The sequence below is a fragment of the Triticum dicoccoides genome, chromosome 2B (genome assembly GCF_002162155.2).
Source record: "Triticum dicoccoides isolate Atlit2015 ecotype Zavitan chromosome 2B, WEW_v2.0, whole genome shotgun sequence".
NCBI classification, from domain to species: Eukaryota; Viridiplantae; Streptophyta; class Magnoliopsida; order Poales; family Poaceae; genus Triticum; species Triticum dicoccoides.
Window position 1 is genome coordinate 712,432,522 of NC_041383.1, and position 6,222 is coordinate 712,438,743.

Below are 6,222 nucleotides of genomic sequence, written 5' to 3' on the forward strand. Positions count from 1 at the left end.
GACAAGGAGGACGCGGAGCGTGCCGAGCAAGGCCTACCGCCCCGCTTCGAGAAATACCGTGATAAGCAGACCAAGAACTTTCTCAGGGCCCGGTACAAGGAGGACCCAGTAACAAAGGAGCTTAACACGGATCCGAAGACCAGGGCGCTTGAGCTTGTTCTGGTAAGGAATACACCCCCGCGTAATTAGCTCCATATGGTTGCATTCTATTTAATCCCCAATATTTCTAAATGGTTCACGTTCCTTCCGCAGGACACTGAAAGCAGTAGCGCGGGGTCATCTTAGAGCTCCCCTTTTGACACCCCTTTAAATAGGGCGTTGAACGTAATGAAAAACAAGGATAAGCTCAGTAAGCCGACGTCAGCTGGTCGTGTGGCCAGCAAAGGCTTGTCCACAAAATGGTCGTCAAACTATACCGCTGGTGGGCGAAAGGAGAAAAAGACCAACTCGGAAAGCCAGTCGCGCGAGGTTGAAGCACTCAAGGCACAAGTGGCACGGATTCCGGAGATTGTCCAAGAGAAAATGCAACAACAACTGGGAACGATGCTCACCACTATGGTGCCTACGTTGATTCATAGGCTAATGACGTGGATTGCGGGCGGCCAACAGGGGCCTCCCCCGGTTCCCAGCTTCACGGCTAGCAACTCGCACAACATTCAGGTGGTGCCATTGGTGTCTCCGGCGGAGGTGGTATTTGTGTCTCCGGCGCCGGCACGGGCATTGGAGCTTAATGCACCCGGGTGTACGCCGGCCGGCACCTCGCCAGAAAGTGGCCCCTCCGTCAGTTGCATGTCCGCCGTTGGCGGTGCCTCGACATTAGCCGAGCTCGACGGCATCACGGTAACTAAGCCTCTCGGCCGATGACTTCATCTCCTTGCCTTTGACTGGGCATCCCTGACGCGCTACATGTTTTCGCAGGGCACCGCCGACGTTCCTTGCACTCTCCTGCACTTCGTGGGCGGCGAGTTGGTCGATGTCACCAAGGGCAGAATCGTTCAACCGGGCAACCTTGTGTTCCACGGTAATCCAATGCCACCCACCTTGTATAGGGTTGAACTGGTTCGGGTGCTGCCAGGCTGCGACGAGGTGTTACCTCCGATTCGACCCGCTGGGGCCGACAAAGACGATGTGATGACCCTCAGCACCTGCGTAAGCTGGACCCTGCTTTGGTCGAAGAACCAGATTCGTTTGGGGGAAGGGGACACCACCCCACAGACAAGACCGCCAGTCGTGCCGGCGCCAAGCCATGGCAAGAACGCCGCAACGCTACCGGACATGCCGAACATCCCTATGGCACAGGATCCGGACATGCATATGGCACAGGATCCGGACGACGACGATGGTACATTTACTAATGTCGATAAGTACTTAGCCGAACATGGGTACGCTGACGAGTTCTGCGGGCCTCTTTCGCAAGAACCCAACCAAGATGACCGTGATCTAGCTGGTACGGCGGAGAAACCCAATTGCAATAGGCATCGTCTGGCATTCAGTTCTCAGGAGACGCCTCCAGCTGCCGCCTTCACCGAGCCTCAGATAGCTGAGGTGCGAAATATTATCAGCCCCAACACGCTCAAGAAGGCGGTCTATGAGCAGAACTCGGTCCCATTACAGCAGATCAAGAAGAAGGGACGGAAACGAAAGACTAAAAAGGGCGTCGGTGCGAGCCAGCCGGCACTGAGTATGATCCGTGCTCAGGACGGGCCACCTTCACCTAAGGATATCTCGAGGAGGGTGCATGTGGCAGGTAGGGCGATGCTACCGACAAATATGCTCAATGCTGCAACCGGTGCTATGCGGAGTCTGCATGACAGTGTTCTTTCTTTGGAGAAGCGGCGTCTCTCCTAGAATGATGTGGGATACCCGGTTTTCGTGACCAAGGTGCCAGAGGGCAAGGGCTTTGTGGATGGCACCATCGGGGGTACGATCGTCCTGCGGTTTGATGACATCTTTGCTATGTTTAACCTTCATCCGCTGCACTACACCTTCGTTCGGCTGTTTTCACTGAGTATGGAGATGCGGATCATTCGAGACAAGACCCCAGACATCGGGATAGTCGACCCCTTCTACATGCGTGCCAAGATCTTGGGCAGCGCTGGGGACCGGCAAGTCGCGAGTTGACACCTTGAAGGCGTCATTCTGGCAAACCCAGATAAGGATAACTTCCTCGTGCCTTACTTTCCCGAGTAAGTCATCCCCTCACCGCCCCATAACATATGCTTTCTTAGATTTCGATCGTTCTTTTTTTTCTAACATTCCGTGTTCTGTGCAGTGACACACATTGCACACTCATCCTCTTAAGCCCAAGATATTCCATGGCCACGTATTTCGACCCGGACCGTGACTCCAAGATAGACTACACAAATATCAAGAGAGTTCTTGATGATGCTCTCCCCGACTACGCCAAATCTGGAGGCACCTTTAAGAGGCCAGTTCGTAGGTACGGCAGGCACGTGTTCACCCACAATACGACGTTCCCCTGCGTCAAGCAGCCGCCTGGCGGTCAAAAGGATGCCTACTACGCCCTCCATCACATGCGAGCAATCGTACGGGACCATAATGACCTTCTGCTACCAAATAATGTCAAAGATTGGGCTGCAAGCTTGGCGGCAATCCAGGACGCGGACCTCCGACAAGAATTCTTTCGCATCCAGTCAGAGTTTGCAGAAATCATCCATCAAGATGTCCTTCGTACGTCGGGGCAGTTCTACCTCAGATATCAACCGTCCAACAGTGAGATAGACACAACGCTACAAATGCAGGCTGACAACGCCCGCGACTTCATGACCATCACGAAAGACGGCGACTTCATCCATGCTCCGGTCCCATGAGTCGAGTCGAAAGTAGTGATGCTATGTGTAGTTCTGAAACATTGATTAGCTCATGTTGTAATTAAACTTTAATGAACTTGTATGTATCTTTGGTTTGGACAGTCTTTCAACTTAGATGTAATCGATGCTATTTATTAGTAGGACCATGAATCGTGCTATTAATGTCTTGCTTTTCTCTTCCGATCCTTTTGTTGCATACTTATATATTGCTTATGTATTGTCTGTTGTTTGGCTTGTGCATAGAGATGCCATCGTATGTCGTGTACAAGGGTAAGGTTCCAGGAGTCTACGACGATCGGGAGGGGTGTTGGAGACAGGTTCACCGTTTCAGCGGCAACAGTTACAAAGGGTACACCACTAGGGCGGAGGCGGAATCTACATACGCCCGCTATCTAGCGGAAGAGAGGAGGGAGCGTTGGAGGAACCGAATGAAGACCAGTTTCATCGCGATGATGCTCATTGTGATGACCGCGGCTCTCTTCTATGTGATGGTAGTTTAGATGATCGATATCGACTTGTAATGTGAAGACAAACTCGCTACTCGCGGTCTCGAGACTTGTAACATTCTATCTCTGTTTGGTCTTTTGAATTCGGAGACTAATATGATGAATTGCATTCGGAGACTAATCTTCTATTGTATTTGATGAATCTGCTGTTGCTGTGTGGTGCTGTCTATATTCTGTCCAATAATACATTTTGTAACCTGTGCAAAAATAAGAAAAGTAAAAAAAACTAATATTCATACTAATGGCGCATCACAACAAAGTGCGCCATCAGTATGCCAAAGGATACTAATGGCGCATCACACCACAGTGTGCCATTAGTATGCCAAAGGATACTAATGGCGCATCACCCCACAGTGCGCCATTAGTATGTCAAAGCACATGGGTAAATATGGCCCCCTGGGAGGCATACTAATGGCGCACCGTGGGCTATACTAATGGCGCACCACAGGTGCGCCATTAGTAAAAAATACTAGTGGCGTGGTACTAGTGGCGCACCAGCAGTGCGCCATTAGTAGGCAAAACTGGTGCGCCACTAGTAGGCCTTTTCCTAGTAGTGTACTATCGAGATTCAATAAAAATAGACCACTCTTCAAGGGCGCATGGCCATAAAAGATATTACTCATATAAATATAACAACCATTATTCTCAGATTTAAATGAATAACCGTCTCGCATCAAACAAGATCTAGATATAATGTTCATGCTCAACGCTGGCACCAAATAACAATTATTCAGGTCTAAAACTAATCCCGAAGGTAGCGTGCCGACCGCAATCACATCGACTTTGGAACCATTTCCCACGCGCATCGTCACCTCGTCCTTAGCCAATCTTCGCTTAATCCATAGTCCCTGTTTCGAGTTGCAAATATTAGCAACAAAACCAGTATCAAATACCCAGGTGCTACTGCGAGCATTAGTAAGGTACACATCAATAACATGTATATCACATATACCTTTGTTCACCTTGCCATCCTTCTTATCCGCCAAATACTTGGGGCAGTTCCGCTTCGAGTGACCAGTCCCTTTGCAGTAGAAGCACTCAGTCTCAGGCTTAGGTCCAGACTTGGGTTTCTTGACTTGAGTAGCAACTTGCTTGCCATTCTTCTTGAAGTTCCCCTTCTTCCCTTTACCCTTTTTCTTGAAACTGGTGGTCTTGTTGACCATCAACACTTGATTCTCCTTCTTGATTTCTACCTCCGCAGCCTTTAGCATTGCGAAGAGCTCGGGAATTGTCTTGTTCATCCCTTGCATATTATAGTTCATCACGAAGCTCTTGTAGCTTGGTGGCAGTGATTGAAGAATTCTGTCAATGACACTATCATCAGGAAGATTAACTCCCAGTTGAATCAAGTGATTATTATACCCAGACATTTTGAGTATATGTTCACTGACAGAACTATTCTCCTCCATCTTGCAGCTATAGAACTTATTGGAGACTTCATATCTCTCAATCCGGGCATTTGCTTGAAATATTAAATTCAACTCCTGGAACACCTCATATGCTCCATGATGTTCAAAACGTCGTTGAAGTCCCGGTTCTAAGTCGTAAAGCATGGCACACTGAACTATCGAGTAGTCATCAGCTTTGCTCTGCCAGACATTCACAACGTCCGTTGTTGCTCCTGCAGCGGGTCTTGCACCTAGCGGTGCTTCCAAGGCGTAATTCTTCTGTGCAGCAATGAGGATAATCCTCAAGTTACAGACCCAGTCCGTGTAATTGTTACCATCATCTTTCAACTTAGCTTTCTCTAGGAACACATTCAAATTAAACGAAACAACAGCATGGGCCATTTATCTACAACAACATAGACATGCAAAAAACTATCAGGTACTAAGTTCATGACAAATTAAAGTTCAATTAATCATATTACTTAAGAACTCCCACTTAGATAGACATCCCACTAATCATCTAAGTGATCATGTGATCCAAATCAACTAAACCATGTCCGATCATCACGTGAGATGGAGTAGTTTTCAATGGTGAACATCACTATGTTGATCATATCTACTATATGATTCACACTCGACCTTTCGGTCTGAGTGTTCCGAGGCCATATCTGCATATGCTAGGCTCGTCAAGTTTAACCCGAGTATTCTGCGTGTGCAAAACTGGCTTGTACCCGTTGTATGTGAACATAGAGCTTGTCACACCCGATCATCACCTGGTGTCTCGGCATGACGAACTTTCGCAATGGTACATACTCAGGGAGAACACTTGTACCTTGAAATTTAGTGAGAGATCATCTTATAATGCTACCGTCGAACTAAGCAAAATAAGATGCATAAAAGATAAACATCACATGCAATCAATATAAGTGATATGATATGGCCATCATCATCTTGTGCCTTTGATATCCATCTCCAAAGCACCGTCATGATCACCATCGTCATCGGCGCGACACCTTGATCTCCATGGTAGCATTGTTGTCGTCTCGCCAACTATTGTTTCTATGACTATCGCTACCGCTTAGTGATAAAGTAAAAACAATTACAGGGTGATTGCATTGCATACAATAAAACGACAACCATATGGCTCCTGCCAGTTGTCGATAACTCTGTTACAAAACATGATCGTCTCATATAATAAAATTTAGCATCATGTCTTCACCATATCACATCACAACACGCCCTGGAAAAACAAGTTAGACGTCCTCTACTTTGTTGTTGCAAGTTTTGCGTGGCTGCTATGGGCTGAGCAAGAACCGTTCTTACCTACACATCAAAACCACAACGATTCTTCGTCAAGTATGTGCTGTTTTAACCTTCAACAAGGACCGGGCGTAGCCACACTCGATTCAACTAAAGTTGGAGAAACTGACACCCACCAGCCACCTGTGTGCGAAGCACGTCAGTAAAACCAGTCTCGCGTAAGCGTACACGTAATGT

The 6,222-nt window shown here is 47.8% G+C and overlaps 1 pseudogene; it reads left to right on the plus strand.

The window, feature by feature from the left end:
• Positions 1-327: 327 nt before the first annotated feature.
• On the plus strand, positions 328-3,795 carry LOC119368449 (annotated as a pseudogene).
• The last annotated feature ends 2,427 nt before the right edge of the window (positions 3,796-6,222 follow it).